The sequence below is a fragment of the Neolamprologus brichardi genome, chromosome 7 (genome assembly GCF_056152115.1).
Source record: "Neolamprologus brichardi isolate AB-2024 chromosome 7, ASM5615211v1, whole genome shotgun sequence".
Taxonomy (NCBI): domain Eukaryota; kingdom Metazoa; phylum Chordata; class Actinopteri; order Cichliformes; family Cichlidae; genus Neolamprologus; species Neolamprologus brichardi.
Genome location: NC_142110.1, coordinates 63,385,013 through 63,402,848, shown reverse-complemented (window position 1 = coordinate 63,402,848; position 17,836 = coordinate 63,385,013). Strand labels below are relative to the sequence as shown.

Here is a 17,836-nt window from a genome sequence, read left to right as displayed (position 1 = left end):
GGAATTAAATACAGTGGAACCCCAACTTACGAAATAAATTCGTTCCAGAAGGTCTTTCGTAAGTCAAAATTTTTGTAAGTCGAAGCACCTTTTTCCATCGCCTTTTGAGTGAGGCGATGCTGTCTGAAGATGAAGTTCTTGGTGGAGGAGGACCTCGCTCATATTTATCAATAATTTCTCTCTTTCTTTCCATCGAGAGCACTTTACGCTTCTTCTTTTCACTCGAATCACTTGCAGAAAGTTTGCTAATTGCAAACGAAAAGCACACGAAATAGCGCACTGCAACAACAATAAGTCTTTCACGTGGAACAGCGAAACGCAAGTACGAAAGCCAAGGGGTTATCACATGATTCGGAAGGCATTGTGGGCATTAAGGCTCAGCCAGCGGATTTTGTTACGCGGGCATTTTGCCGTACCACGGGCAGAAAGATTGCAGTTAAGTGCCTTCGTAACTTGAATTTTTTTGTTAAATGGGTCTTCGTAAGCCGGAGTTCCAAAGTACTTGGAACATATATTGGAAGGAACAGACTTTATTTCGTTTGACAGACTAGTTATAAAATATGGGATCAACAAGAAAATATTTTTTGGAATATCAACAAATTAAATCCATAGTAAAAAAGAAATTTAATCCCAGTGAAGCTGAATTACAAACACCACCAAGCGTGGTAAAAATTTTTAACCTAAAAACTCCCAAATTATTGTATAAAATATACAGAACACTTTCTAAAATAGATGAATCAATATCCCTTCCTATTGCAAAATGGGAAGTGGATTTATCGATCAGCTCAGACCAAAACCTTTGGTCTCAGATATGCTTAAAAACCTTTCAATGGATCAGAAATCCCAGTTTGCAATTAATACAATACAAAATATTACATAGAGTGCACTATCCTGGTCATAGGATGTTCAAGATGGGCTATACATCTTCCAACAACTGCTCACACTGTCGAGCAAATACACCGGACAATTATATCCACGCTCTTTGGTTCTGTCCACCAGTTCAGAAGTTTTGGCGTGAGATATGTGAAGACTTATCAAAGTGTCTGAAATGTAACATTCCAGCCTCCCCTTTAGTGTGCTTGCTGGGCAACTTGGATGAGGTCACTACAGAAATAAACACAGCCCACATTGTTTTTACGGCCCTATGCATTGCCAAGAAAACGGTCCTCATTAACTGGAAAAATAAAAATAATCTTAATTCTAACCAATATAAAAACCATCGAATAGATCACACTAGTCTTGATACAGCCTCTGCCATCACATTCGATCAATCCCTCTGGGCTCCTTTGATCGGCTTCATCACCTAGTGGGGGTGGGGGGTCATGGTTTGGTCCTGCCTTCGCTATTGTGGTTGATATGGGGGTAAGGACGGACTTGGGGAATCTGGAGATTCCCTATGACGTTTTCCCTGGAGGGCCTAACGCGGGGGTTGTGGCCATGACCTGGTTAGGGGCTCTGGTGGCTCTTAAATGGTGTTTTCCTTATGGCTCCGTACAGCGGAGATGGGGGAGGGTCTGTGCTGGCGGACGTTGGTTACTGGCCTGGTAGCCTGGCTGCCCCTGGGAGGGTCCGGGACAGGCGCGGAGGCTTGGGAGTCTGGGGGTGCTCCGCCGTTGTTGTGTCGCCGGGGAGGTGCTGACCGTCGGATTGGGGTCTGTGATGCGGGGCCTCCCTGCTACTGCAGATAAGGAGGTGGTCTGCTTTCCTTCACCACAGAGAGAAGGGTTACATCTCCTGGGTCTGGGTACCCCCATCCCCAGAGGGGCAAACCGTACCCGGACCTGGGATATAGAGTATGTTTGGGGAGTGTGAATGTGTGTACAGTGTCTATTTGTGTCTGTCTCCACGTCGGGTGAGTGTCGAGTATTTGTTTGTGTATATAGGGGTGGGAATGCACGTTTGTGTCTGCCTCTGGCCCTGAGGCCCGGTCCTCTCTGGCACAGCTGGCTGCCGGCAGAGCCCGCGGGCACATCACTACAATCCCCTCTGGCCTCTGCTCTGTGGCTGCTGGGTGACCTCTCGTTTGGGACTCTCCTCAGCTCTTCCCAGGAGGGTGGCACGGTTGCCCCCCTGGTGGTCCTCCTTGGGTCCTCGTATTCTGGGGCCTCTGGATGTCTGGGGCCTGGATCTCCTCCATACATGCTTCATGGCCTGGGGGACGGGGCTATGGCTCCCCAGCAGATCGCTACATGGTGAAACCTTTTGAATACAAGCGTGCTGATCCACACAGGTGTGCACACAGGTGTACACACGGGTGTTCACAGACACAAACTACACCTTTCTTGGCTGCTGCCTCAAAGCACATTGTGCGCTGTCAATCTTGCGTGCTGCACAATAACATGTAATATTTAGTATCTACTGTTATCTACTGTTAGCTAGTTTATTGTGATGGCTTTGTATTTATTATGTTGCTCTTTTTGTTTGTTTTCTCTTCTTTCTTATCTCCATACAGGTGATCCAGGTGTTTTGCTTGTTTTTCTTTTTTTTTTCTTCCCCACTTTCTCACCATCTCTTCTCCCCTCTATTTTTCTTTCTCTCCCTCTCTTTCTTTCATTCTTTCTCCCTGTCCTATCCCCCAGTCATGTCTGTCCCGTCTGTAACAACCGAAAATAAAATAAAATAAATACACAATTATAATAAAGGTCAATCAAATGGACCAATATGGCAAGGCCATGATGATCCAATTGGTAAATCCGCTTGGCATCTTTCTTGGCCTTCAGGCAACAATTCTGATGGCTAAAGATACAAACGGGACAGGCAAAAAAACAAAAAAACAAAACTATACTTACAGGACAGCCAGAACACAAGAATCCGCTTATAGTATAAGTTGATGCACAGAATGAGAGGTCTCATCTTCATCACACGGCAAGAAAAACGAAATGTTTCATGTATTATATGATGGTGAAAACAGAGTGTAAATTTAGTTTTAATATGATTTGTTTTACCATTTATGCTTAATCTTAAGACAATATCAGAAGCAGTTTAATGACATTGACAACTGCTGCTTTTTGCTACTCGGGATCACAGAAATGACACCAGTTTGGGCTGAAAGCAAAGTTGTGGGAAAGCGGACAATTTGAGAGTTCCTGAGAGAGGCTTTGGATAATAACAAACTTGTGTATTCAAGACATGTCTAGCACAGTCCCTTCGGTACTTGGACCTTGTCAGACATTTTAATAGACTAAACACACACGAAAAACAAAAGCACACATCCACACATGACCTCTGACCTAGTAGCTAGCATTCTACAGCTGCTTCGCCTCAACAATAACAATGACCTAACACCCAGTCCCAAAGTCCTGAGGACAAAAAGAGGGAGACAAGAGTCACAGACTCTCTTTTTCATTGGGTTGAGAGAAAGGCAGAGTTTTTTGACAGAGGAATCTAAACATATATTAAGAATAACGAGGTGGATTCAAAACAGAACATGTACAAGGATGGCGCAAAGATGCAGTCTAGACATGAGGAAAACTCTGCTTAATTTCTGTAACAGTGCTGGTGAACATTTAACATTGAGAGAAAGAGCACAGCAGTGCTACAGAGTGTGTGATCCTCCTTATGTTATATCAGATTGGTTTGCCTATCGGACAGCACTGCAGTCTGTTTACAATAGAAGCACAATTCCTTTTCCACAATGTTTAGGAGTTATTGATGGGAATTTTTGTCCATTCGTTCAGAAGCTGCATAGACTTCCGAACAGAGGTCAGGATTCTGTGCAGGCCAGTAGAGTTCTTCTAGACCAGTGGTTCTTAACCTTGTTGGAGGTACCGAACCCCACCAGTTTCATATGCGAATTCACTGAACCCCTCTTTAGTGAAAAATAAAATGTGATTTTTTTCAAATTCAAAATGTAGATATGTTTTTTACTGGTGCACAAAATGAGCCGTGCATGTCACGGTGGAGGCTCTGCCCAAACCCCTGAGACCGACTCACCGAACCCCTAGGGTTCGATCGAACCCAGGTTAAGAACCACTGTTCTAGACTAAACTCACTCATCCATGTCTCTATGGACCTTGTTTTGTGCACTGGTGCGCCGTCATGTTGGAACAGGAATGGTCCATCCCCAAACTGTTCACACAAAGTTGGGAGGAGGCAATTTTCCAAACTGTCTAAGTATGCTGAAGCGAGTTCTTAAGAGTTCCTTTCACTTGAACTAGGAGGCTCCTACTCCGTGGCTGAGTTGCTGTCTTTCCACTTTCTTATAATACCACTAACAGTTGAATGTGGAATATTTAGTAGTGAGGAAATTTCATAACCGGGTTATAAAAGGTATCATCCTATCTGCCGGAATTCACTGAGCTCCTGAGAGCGACCAATTCTTTTACAAATGTTTGTAGAAGCAGTCTGTATGCCTAATCACTTCCACTGGGACACCAGAATTCAATCATTTGGGTGGGTGAGTCAATACTTTTGGCATATAGTGTACATTATAGGTTAAAACATATCCCATGCATATTTAAGACAGTTACGTCTTAACCCAACCCAAAACGAGTCAAGATAGATATTTCAGATTGTCAAAGTGAACACAGCGAAGACCCAGTCCAAATTTAGGTAAGGAAAAAGCACCTGGGTCAAGAAAGTTAATTTCCATGTCAAGACACATAATTTTCAGGCCAAGGTCAACTGTAACTCATAATGGCAGTTCTCGTCTGCTCTCTGTCTGAAGAGTGAGTGAACTTGCTAACTCTGCAGAGTAAAGTGAAGACTGCCTTCAGATACTTAATTTGCATGTAAATGCACACGCTCTAATTATAAGGGGAACTTGTCCCTGCTTGCCTTCTACTTTAGTGGTGTAAGTGCAACAAGACGCTAAAATCATAGTTGGACAAAGGATGGCTGTGGTGCTACCCGAGATCTATGTCAGAAAGACAAGAATACGGTTTTCTAATTTCTAAATGTGAATCTTCAAGTTGACTTTAAAGGTTGATCCACAGAAATGACATCATTCACTGTTTCTCAAGTTGGAAACTGTAGCACTTTAACCTCATTTTATCCAGGCTGAAATACAACTTTCAGAGCATTTAATATCCAGCATTGACTACCTTGCAAACTTTTCAAAACACTCATTCCACCATTGATCTATTCAGCGTTTACACTGCATAATGAGCCTTTTATTATGGCCTAAAGAACAGATAAAAAATGAATGCATCACAGCAAAAAAAAAATTATTCTAACCAGACACTTTGTTAAGTCGATGCTTTTAACTGTCTGTGAAGGTTCTCAGTCATCCAGGTCATTGTAGTCAAAGGAGCTTGCAAAGAAAAGCGTCTGGACTTCTTTAAGTTACTTGAAGACGTTTCACCTCTCATCCGAGAAGACGAGTTATGCAGGAGACCATCTCTGCATGCACAACACATCAAATCGTGAAGCAGACGAACTACAGCGTTGGATGCCACGCCTGTCGGGTAAAAACAGGATACTGAGGCTACAATTTGAAAAAGCTGACCAGATTTGGACAACAAAAAATTGGAAACATTTTGCCTGGTGTGATGAGCCTCAAGTTCTGCTGCCACATTTGGTTTGTAAGGTCAAAAATTGACATAAATAACAAAACCGTGGCTCCATCCTGCCCTGTATTAACAGTTCTGGCTGGAGGTGATGCTCAGTTGGTAACCCTAGTACCAGATGAGCATTGTTTAAAGATAATAATAATGGATTGGATTTATATCCAAAGCACTTTACAATGCCACTATTCATTCACTCTCACACACTGGTGGAGGCAAGCTACGGTTGTAGCCACAGCTGCCCTGGGGCAGACTGACAGAAGCGAGGCTGCCATATCGCGCCATTGGCCCCTCTGGCCAACACCAGTAGGCGGTAGGGTAAAGTGTCGGCCATCACCTGATGGCTACGTCCAGCGTGATAATATGCCACGTAACAAAGTCCAAACCTGATAAAGAACAGTTGGGACTGGTGTAACAGCAGATTCACATCATGGATATGGAGTTGAAAAACATGCAGCAACTGTGGGATACGATCATGTCAATATGAAGTGCTATGCTAAAAAAGGGCAAGTCCCAAGTCTGGAAAAGGACACAGTTAAGAGAGATAAATGAAATGCCACTTCAAGATAATCTAATGTTAGAAGTCAAGAAGGTTAAGGTCACAAGTAAAGACTCCAGTCTGAAACACTGGCTTTAAAGTCACAGCACGAAAAACAGTCTGAAGACAGGCGAGTCTTAAATTAAGACAAGTATGCAAATCTGCAACTGCACTAATCACAGTGAGGCTTTAAGTCCAGAAAATAAAATCCCCATTACGGACAGCCTTGTAGAAGAACAACTACTTACACAGTGGTGATATTTCTGTCATGACTATTCTGTAAACAGTAAAGCTACTAACAAGTCAGACACATTGAATGTTCAACCCATATTGTTCAATCACCCAAAATGTGCAAGCAATGGAAAGACAGAACAAAAAACCCTGGAAGGACGAGTGAGAAGACTCGCAAAGCAGCGTTTATTTTCACTGCACTCCCCGGTGTCTGCGAGTGTCCACGCCACGGTTTGTCTGTCTCAATCTCGCTCTCTCAATCTCTTGCTCCATGTTGAGACAGTAAACACAGATGCTTCCGAGTCCCTGCACAAGCAAACGCAGAACTGTGCTTACACACACACACAAAACAAAGAGACAGAGAGCTCAAGACAGACAATGCAAACCCACGATCCCCAGAGAAATCTGACAATAAGAGTGATATTAGTGTGCAATGCTGTGCGTGTTGGGTTTTTTTGTTTCGGTTGGTGTGTGCACAGACTTTGGAAGTTAGTAATTAAATGCAAAGCAGTTACAAAGGAGTGAATACAGTTAAAACCTTTGGGACTTGAGTGCAAAGATAAAACTTTTCAGAGGAAAAACATAAGCAGACAGAAAGATAGATTGAAATGTCACGTCAACACTTGAAGACGAGCTTATTTCAGAAAGTAACAAAGTTCTCTTGTCTCGATGAAGACCTCGGAGGCACCGACATTTTGCCTTGAGCTTTCCATCAATCAAAGCTGTGCTATTACTGCAGAACACTGCCGAGATCTTGGGGCTATCACCAATATTGCATCATATTACATTTTTTGTCTGAGCCACCCAACCAAGGGAGAAGTGTCACAAATCCAAACAGCTACTCTGTAAAAGAAAAAAAAATCAGACATGTGTGTGTGTGTGTGTGTGTGTGTGTGTGTGACTCTATTTCCTAGCAAATGGAGCCAATTCTGTGGCTTTTGGCATTCAATTACACAAAATAACGCTGAAAAAAGAGGGAGTGCATTGTTCATTGGGTCTATTTCTTATAAAAAAAGAGCCCCAAAGCTCTTTTTAAAATCTCCTTCTTTTACAGTGATATCCACATTTATAGAGCACTAATGGTTTGCGGGGGTCATTTCAGAGAAACCCTTAAAACCGTTTTGCTGTCACAATGATGAGACCAAAGATTCTTCATCTCTTGTTTGTGTTCATGCACACTAGAAAGGGTCTGCCAGGTTTTTTTATGAAGTCTCAAATGATTTGCTTCCTGCCCTTCTTCCAGTTTGTTGTGTTCTCTTTTCTCACATTATTGACATGTGGCGATAAAAGCGCTGAAAACATCAGACAAGTCTGTCACCTTGACAAAACAGCATATTTAGGGGGCTCACTTAATGACTGACCCACAGTAAAAAGACTTTGTATGACAGAAAACTGTTTTTAACCTGTTTTCTCAAACTTAATTATATAGTCACTGACTTTTCGATGTCTACAAATAGACATTTGCATATCAATGTGCAGAATCTGTAGGCAGCAGGCAAAATCCTGGTACTGCAAGCTTTCTGGGTACTCTCTATATGAAATCATGGGCCATAATGCAACCACAAAAACCCTTGGCTTTAATATCACAGTAGATTTTGAAGAATGTATTTGCATTGTTACAGTCAGGCTGTAAACAATGACCGGCACACAAACAGGAAGTCTTGACCTGGATGCTTTGATGATGTTAGATATCAAATATCTGAATATGTGATGGTTACACAGGAAGACTCATTGCTTCTGGTGACAGCACCCAGTGACAAGTCATCAGATGATAACCAATGGGTTACCAGATTGCTGGCTTCGCTTCCATGGTAACCAGCTGTTTCATTCTGTGTATGCGTGAATCTGGAGAAGTTAAAACCAACAAAAATAACTAAATAAATACATTTAAAAACAGAACATTAGACTTTTTCAGTAAGTTACCTCTATCTATCAGTCAGTAAGCAGCTGACCTGGGTTTTAGTCAAACAAAATCTCTGGTACAATGAACTTTAAGCATATACAAACAGTTCAAATGGGAGGAACATAAAAGGTGGATAACTGTATGAAAGGTTACTGGTTTATCCCAAATGGCAGAAAGCCTCGCCTAGAGTCCATGGTAGCAATTTAACTTGAATAATACCTTATCCAGTCATTTTTTTTTAAAGATAAACATGTTTAATATGCATATTCATTGGGTCCCTTTGTGCATGTATGTATGTGCCTGTCTTCCAGCCTCTTTTGGCCCACAGAGTTTGTTTAGGCTATTGCCAGCACGAAACAGCATGAATAAACTATACAGGCTCCTGCACAGACCCAAAGTGAGTCACAGAGAGTGGAGACCACTGCACTCACCCTCGATCACTTTTTCCTTCCAAACACTAAAAATGAAGTGGTGATATTTTCCGTGACAGCAAACAGTGGCAATTAGTTTTTCCTTTTGCAAGTAATTTTGCCCGAGCTATTATTCCAGTAATGTAGATTAAACCACAATTTCACACAATACTGTGTCATTAGGAATTTGTCAAATGGGAGGAAATCTTTGGATCCTAATTTGGTCTTTATTTTTGGAGCTTCGTTGTGCTATTTTTTGCACACAACTTCCCAGAGATCGACCGTCAGTCAATCAGTGTAATTAGTATAATGTCAGAGGGCGAAACTTTACTTCAAAAGAAGAAGAAGAGTTTAATTGCAAGACCTGGTACCTCTATTTTGTGTTCCATCAAACAAGCTATTCACTGGTTGTTTTGCAGTGGTGTTGCTGCAGTAGTGTTTTCTATTATTGGTTTTGGGGTCCAATATGTTTTTCTGGTTTATCAGCAAATAAAATGTCAAAAACAACCATATGTGCATATGTTAGAGGACAGTGATGTATGTTTTTTCTCTTTTAGGCTACTTTTCTCTTGTATTGTATCCTGAACACTGAAATATCCGTCACGAAGCTTCTAATATGAAGTGTTTTTAATGTTTGAACCTGTTTGAATAACATCGTTCACTAAATGTAATTTGGGAGTTTGTAGAAACATTAGTGGATCTCCTGTTTGTTGCCCATAGCTGGCTGTGAATCAGATTATTGCCTTTGATTTTAATACATACCTGCAGCATTACACAGCATCCATAAACAAAGAGTGATTTGTGCATTTGCAATAAAATCTTTTACGCCGGATGGATCAGAATCTGAAGGTAACTAATCCTGTGTTCTCTACGTTTTAAACATGTCAGCTGTTAAACAGACTCCAGATTTATTTGTCGGGAACGTTTGTAATAAAGCAGACACACTCTGGATGAATCCTGTGTTCCATGTGAGCTGTCAGTTTTCATCTCGAGAATAGCCGCAGGACCCACACAGTCCCGTCAACGGCTGACTGTTAGCACTGTTGCCTCTCAGTAATGGCTCATTGGTCATGGGTCCAAATCTAGGCTGGGTCCTTTCTGTATGTTCAGCTTCCTCCCAAAGACATGCATGAGGGTTAGGTTAGCTGGTGAGTCGAAATGGTTGTCTGCCAATATGAGCCCTGCAACATATGGCCCCTTTGCAGGGTATACCCCGCCTTCCTCTTAGTGCTTAAAATCTGATTCTTTGTTACTTTTAATTTTACCAAATAATAATATGTGCCTGTGTTTTCAGTAGATTAGTTGCCCCCTCATCAGGGCTGTTTGTTGGCGACACATCAGATTTGTGCATTTCTTGATTGATGACATTCATCATAATTGAAAAGAACTGACACGTCTTGAAATTTTCAATTACTTGTTGTGCATTGTAAGTCTGACCCCTGGCAATGCCATCTCTAGTTGTTCTTATAAGAGTGATTCAATTCAATTCAATTTCTTTATTGTCCCACAAGGGGAAATTCGTTTAGCAGCAGGATAAAAATAAACAGAACAATACTATAAAATAATAATGACAGAAAGTTCAGGGACAATTATTTGCCATTAAGGAGACAAGACGCAGTAGGGATAAAAGAGACCTGGAGTCTTTTAGTCCTCCTCAGAGGTACTCTAAAACGGCAGCTGGAAGGCATCGACTCAAACTCACTGTGAAGTGGATGGTTCACACAATTAATAATAGAATGAGCCTTTCTAAGCACATTTCTATCTATTTCTATTGTATTAATGGTTGTGAGGAACCAAGTATGAGATCAGTTCTTCTTTTTTTTGAAGATTAGCCTACTGGGAACCAGTTTTTGTGTTGTTTAAGTTTAATCGGTGATGAAGCTGTAATTACTTGTGCCAAATAAATATTTCCTGCAGACAGATATTTAAAATTCACATTCAGACACCAAAGTGCAGCAAATGCTCTTGCTAAGTATTTGGGTATTGCTTGAATAACCATAATGTTCGATTAATTGCGATGCAGATTTGCATAACGATCATTTATTTATATGTTTTGGATGGCTATAAAATGCCCTAAAATGATACGTCACCTACTTCTGAGAATTCGTTTTGTCAGACTTTCGAAGAGCTAGAACTGAATCCCCAAAGAATCAAAGAGGCCTGTACTCATTGTCTTGATGCATAATGTATTTAATAACTCTTAATCAGAGCAGCGCGCATTATTTATGCAAACCTCAAGCATCTGAAGCAACCAGCTTGCCAGGCATAATAAATAAAAGTTGTGTAAACTGTTGGAAGTTCCTTGAAGTCAATAAGCACACAGTTGTCCTTGTAATCTTCTGCCCATCAGAAAACAGAGACGGGCTGTTAGAGGCGGTGCTTGGGCTTTGGGTGCTAACAGAAGCAATAATTACTGCAGGATTACTTTAGAGGGTGATTACACTACATATCAGGTCACCATCATTCCAACCCTGCACACATCCTTCACACCCTTTTCTTTATAGCTCTCCAAGTTCTACTTGGCTTGTGTAATTGCCTCTGTCTCAAGTCTATGGCTTTAAACGGATTGAGTTTGTTTATCCCCAGCTAAACTCAGAACCCCGGATAATCTGTGCAAGAAAAAAAAGAAGAAGATAATATCTCCCGTCTGCTCAACGCTTCGCTTATCCAAACAAGCTCCGTTTGTCTCCCTGAGCAATAACACGTTGCTGGCCTAGATAAATATGACCCACGTCCCACAGTAACACAAGGAGGGCTGGGAAAAACACACACGCAGTCCCACTCTTATACCCGCATGCCCATTCAGCGCATGTATAAGCACAAAGGCACACATTTCAGAGCAGACAATGAGCGCCGGGTGAGTGCGATACCGAGTCTCCCTCACAGATGCACGCTGGCAGCACATGTTCTCCAAGGTCTGACACATTAAGGCAGAAGTCTTTTAATGGTAGTAATGGGGACAAAGAGAAGATTATTGCTTAAGCAAAAAAAACTATGAGCAGCAGCTCTCAGTTGTGGTGTTTTAGTGAAGCAGCAGGCGGGCACATTCCAGGACAGCTGCCAGAGACAACGGAGCACCGGAGAGCAAGGAGAGAGAACAGCCGTACAGGGGAACACAACTGTGTTCATTTGGCTTCTCTTTCTATGCGCAATAACAATCATGACTTTGCAGAACTAGCAGCATAATTAACTTGAGGAAAAGAAAGTTTCAGGCATTGTTGTGAATAACTCATTTCAAGTATTATTATGTAAACCTCAATGATAAAGAGAAGCCTGGCTTGATGGATTTAGGTCATTTAGATAAAAAGCCAGACTCACTGTCATGCTGCATCTTCTCTTATCGACCCACTATTATGAAATGGGACACAAAGGACAGCGTATTTAATGAATGAAGTCATCTTAAAAACTTGTTTCTGATACCAAGTGAATCCAAAGTAAAGTTTGCATTTGGATAATCAAGTGAACTATGCTACGTGTCTGTGTTTCTACTAGAGGTGGGAATCACCATACATCCCACGATACGATATTATCACAATACTTAATGCACGATACGATATTATCACAATACTTAACCCTTTAAAACCGGTCAGAGCGAGCACGCTCCGTTTTGCGCAACTACTTTTAAATCCCGGTAGCTCTGCAACCACGTGAGCTAGCGCAATAATTTTTTTTGCATATGAAACCAGAGGAGTTGTACTTACATCTTATGCCATCAGCTCGTCCTAGGTCACAGTTTCCTAACCCTAAACCGGAAGTGGCGTCATTTTCGCGGAAATGTAGTTTTTACCATCAGGGCCTCAATGAGCCTATACTGGTGTTTTTAAAAGTTATGTTTGACTTTATGACTTTCTGTGTCGTTTCTGGGATGCTTAGGACTCAAATTGCACTGCTGGAAATAGTTTATTTTGATGCATATGCTGTTTTTTTGCAAATTTGCATTATAATATTTATTTTCGTTTTTCCTGCAGTATATAAAAATTGGTGTATTTCAAAAATAAAACTATGAAGACACTCAAAATAAATTTCCTGTGGTGGGAAACTATTTTGTGCAACTTTTTTGTATTTACAGTTTTGAGGGATAAACCTCTTAAATTTCTCTAACTAGAAATATATGTTAAAAAAACAAAAACGATTTTCAATTTTTTTGTAGTTTATTGCACTTTTTTGCAATTTATGTAATTACTATGCACTTAATGCATACATATTATTAAAATTTAGGCTGTAATGGTTGTATTGATGTATAGCAACTTGAAATGCTCCCAAAAATGGCTCCACAGCATGTAAAAATATAATATAAGCTCTGGCGGACTTGTTTCTATGGTAGGTCTTAAAGGGTTAATGCACGATACGATATTATTGCAATTTTTTAAAAATATTTTGCGATATTCAGATTCTGTACATAAAGGTAAACTTTATCAATATTCATTTTATCTAATATCAAAGTCTCACACTCAGTCTTTCTCTCATTTCAGTTTTATTGTTGACAAACTGAACGGTTTGTATTACAGTCTAGTCCAACTTAACTGAATCAACCATCTGGTACAATTATAGCTATTCTGAACTATGCAGTTTATGAAAACTATGCAGCCCCTTCAGCAACTGAAGAATTTGAAAGTAAATTAAAACAAAATATAATTTTACATTAAATAAAAAAGTTTTAAACTTAATTAAAATAAAACATGTCTTAAATTAAAATAAGTAAACTGTCTTGTTTATTGCTGCCATAAAAAAAGTTAAACACATTTGGACAGTGAAGGAATGTCAGGATTCTTGCTCAGAAAAAGGATCAACATGCTCTGAAGTCAGAGCACAAAAACCTTTTTTGTAACAAAATATCGATTTCTGCTGTCCCTGTATCGATACATTATTAGCAAACAAAATATCACGATACTACACAGCATCAATTTTTCCCCCCACCCCTAGTTTCTACCCCCACATCAACTTTTCAGAACTTTTCCAAACCAAGCAGTCTTGACAAGGCTTTGACAAGAGCTTATCTCATTGGTCCTTAATCATTTCCCACATTTTTGGGAAAAGTGGAAATCACAACTGTCAATTAAAGAACAAAGAGAATCTGATGGATTCTACCAATATGTATCAAACAGATTGCAAAGGCAGATTGTCAACTTTAATTCAGTTCAAGCTCAGCCCACACTGTTCCAGTTTCTGCTCTCTGCCTACTCCCTGGTCTCAGCTTCACTCCAGACTCTGCTGGGACTCTGAGCTTGAGACAGGGAGGTGCAAGGAGCAGAAATCACACAGGAGTTTGAACTGTTTAAACCAAAAAGCTAGTTAGCTGAACTGCATGACTGCCCAGCTGACCTTCGGTGAATTGGATGTCACCGAATGTCCTTCATCTGAATTCAGACAAAACCAAGGTCCTATTGGGAGCGACCAAACAATGTGGCGTGTTTCTGGAATCTTTGTTTTCCTACAAGCTGGTTTGTGAGCTAGAAAGAAAAATCCACATTTATAAAGTTTACTTTTTCTGCCTTAAGAGGTTTTCACAACACTTTCATCCTCAAGAACTCAATTTTTCAGACCAGCACACAGCTAGTTTCAACAGTTGGTGTTTTTCTCTTTCGTGTTCAATGTTTTTAATGGATGACTTTTTTGGGGTGTGTGTGTTGTTGTTTATCCTCTGGCTGCTGTTTGTCATTTATTATTTGCAAAGAATGTTCATTAAAAATGTCCTTGTTAGAGAAGTTGGAGAATAAACCTAGAGGCAACTGCAGGAGGCAAAGACAGGCATGTGAGACTTCACACTATATAGAATTACCAGAGCAAAAGCAGCCCAGTAAATGAACCAATGAACCAGTAAACAAATATATTAAGTATCAGTTCAATCTCTCCCTCTCTTTTAGTCTCTGCGGGGCAGAACAAATGACTGTGAATGAACAATTCACCTGAAGAATGTTGGAAAAAAATGATATTTCAGCAAAGTTTGTTTAAAAAAGATGCTTTAAAAGAAAACGAATGTCACAACATGGATTTATTTAAAAGTACATTTAAAGTTTGTCTATAAAAAATATACAAAGAGGATTTTTCCCTGTATTAAAGTTGTCATGTCCAAGACAAATGGAATAATGTTCAGAATCACCTGTGTTTGGGACCCACCACAGTGTGCAGTGTGCAACCAAGAACCCAGGTTGCATGTGGGGGATGAACTGATAAGTGAAATTTTTATGTCTAGTGAGTGTCTTTAAATGAAGAGCGGCAAATACGGCTCGTTTCGGACAAAGAGTGAACTAAGGGGCTGCACCAAGATGCTAACCCCAACTCGTCGCGGCAGATGGCCCCGCCCCTCCCTGAGCCTGGTTCTGTGTTTGCTTGCTCATAGGGGGTCATATGATTGCTTTACAATATAAAGCGCCTTGAGGCGACTGTTGATGCGATTTGACACTGTATAAATAAAATTGTATTTAATTTAATTATATCCTAATTCATAAGAATTATTTTGGATTGTGATTCATGCAAAGCTACTGAGATAGCAGACAGCATTAAGATTATTATAACAATCCTAAACACTGTATTTAGCTGAAGCATTATGTAGCCCTCAGTGATGTTTAGGAAGTTTAAAGACTCGCATACATCCATGTTTATTAGCACATTTGGTCGCCTGTGTCGCTGATTTGCTATATTCATTGCAATGACAAATGTTAATGTACAATAAAGCTGTCAGTAAATACTAGAAATTCAATCACAGAAATAGGACTGGGCTATATCATACCGTTCATGGTAATACCGGTGTAATGTTGGGCAACGATAGGAAAATGAAATGAATATGGGTAAAACGCGCATGCACAGTGCCTTTGTTTACATACGCACATGGCGGCGATGCAGAATGAGAAGGGCGAAAGTGGATCGTTAAATGAAACGGATGAACCAGAATTGTTTTGTAAAAATGCTGCAACTTCAGTGGTGTGGAACTGGTTTAGCTTTCATCCGTCAGATACACAACAAAGCACTATTTTTGGTAGAGCATGCTAGCGGGCCGTCGTTATTACCGTGTTTTTTGGAAAATACAGCACTTAAAATCAATCCTTTGATTTTTCAGAAAATCGACAGTGCCCTTTATAATCCCGTGTGCCTTATGTATGAACTCTGGTTGTGTTTACTGACCTCGAAACATTTTTATGTACACGGCGCTCGAAAATCTGTCAAATGTTTCAGTACGACTGTGCTAAGCTACGAAGCCACACCGCTTGATGGATTGTCGGAGCATTACGGCTACCGTAGGCGGAGCCTCGCGGAGTGATACGTACTGTACTTCAACATAATATTACCATATTGTGTGTGTATAACCTCTTTTTAAGTGTTGTGGATATTATACATGGTTATGCTGAGGATATGTCGGCCAATTTCCACTGGAAATGCCTTTTGGTTAAACTGTCAGCGAGGAATTTGCACTGTTAAATTTTTATATAACTTTAATGCACTTTAAAAAAGCTGCTTGTTTAAGTGAAAATACATTGATGTTTTGTTTTTTTTGCACTAATAAAGTTGAGGAGTTGTAAAGTATTTTGTCTAGCGTCAATTATATCGTCAGTTATATCGTTATTGCAAATTTTCAAATGTATATCGTGATAAATATTTTTGGTCATATCGCCCTGCTCTACACAGAAACATAATTTTCCAAAAAAAATGCATTTGAATGTGAAACGTAAATACATTTTTAAAAAGAGCACAACCAACAGACCTCTGTTTTCCAAGTTCAACAGAATGAGAAGCTGCGATTCCACCAGAGAAGCTGTTAGACCCACCTCTGTAGGGGGGTTAACAACCGATAGCCCACCATAAGGCATACTGTGTGTGTCAAAACCAGAACAGCCCCCTCATAGGCATAGGTCAAGCTTTTGCTGACTCAGTTTTCATATACACCGCTGCCAGAGCAGAGAAAGCGGTGACTGATTCAGCGTACCATAATTGGTAGTGGATGAATATCAGCGGAACAAGTTAAGGTAAACTGTTAAGTCATAGCACTTGCCTGACACTTACTGTTTTAATTTTACTTGTGAAGGTCTTTAGTTCTACTAACGTTCGAGGCTCTTTCGGCCTGTTAGGCTGCATAAATAACAGTTAAAGGCTGTAGTAATCTAATTACATACATGAGCTAGTTTGTCAGCTTGTGCCTAAAAAACAGAAAACTCTCTGATGATTAGGCCTGATGGGCAGATGGAGGCGGTGGTGGTGGAGTGGTCAGGAGTCACAATATTCTAATGGTTTGATTTTGTAGTGTGAAACCAGCAGCAGGAATAAGCATCGCACCACCCACATACTTGTTTTCATTTCAGTCACCGTCTGATAGCAGCTCAAAAAAAAAATCCACTCTCCTTGTGGTCAAACTCTCCTCGGGGTGTCTTTAATCAGTGTGTTTTGAAGTAAATAAGACAAATGCTGAAAAAAAGAGAGAGAAGTCGTTCCGCATAGTGTTACGGATTGAAGATAACTGCTTTAAACGTGGGAAGGTTCATATATGATTGGCTGTCCAGATTCCAACTTTCACTCTTTCTACTGGGATCATCGGGTTTCCACTAAGCTGTTTAACCAAAGCCATGGAGGTCCAGCAAACACAGATGTTCCTAGCATGATTGAAATGGAAGCTTGTGACACTCACTGGCTAAAACAAGTGGTTAAACCTTCTCAGTCCTCTCTTTAAACCCAAGCCTCTCGCTCATGTTTGGTAAGAGTCTGGTTAGGATCAGCGTGTGGAAACACAGCTACAGATGTGTGTTCCTGTTTACACTGAGCAGGAGGTAATTGAGGAAGTCTGGCCCTCTCTTCAGGAGCTCTCTGCCGCTCAGTGGGAGTTGTGTTACTACTGAACCAAACATTTCACATCTCGCTCTCTTAACTCTCCTTGTTTATCTCTTTCCTCTCCGTCCCTATATGCCTCTTTCTCTGCCTTCCCCTTCTTCCGCTGAAATAAATATCTGCTATTTAGCGGGGAATGATGCCATGTCTGCCTCACCCTGAAAGAGCTGCACTAAAGCGGTAGCAAGAATCTCTTTCTTTATCCACCAAAACAGCTTTCTAGCTTCATCCAGGGAAGCTGTGTTGCATCTGTCAGCAATACCTTCTTTAACCTCCGTACCAGAAGACAGCGGGGAGCAGCTAAGTCGACTCCCATGTGCATTAAAGCATACAAATGAGTTCATCTTTTGGGAACTTTCCCAAGAAGCAAAGAGCATATTCGGTATGCAGCGATCCCACCTCCTTCCTCCTTCTCTCCACACCTGCTTAGCCTTAC

General features: G+C 40.7%; 1 protein-coding gene across 1 annotated transcript in view; it reads right to left on the bottom strand.

Moving 5' to 3' along the window:
- Nucleotides 1-17,836, bottom strand: part of spon1b (spondin 1b) — a 135,337-nt gene that overhangs the window by 115,596 nt on the left and 1,905 nt on the right. The window lies entirely within an intron of this gene.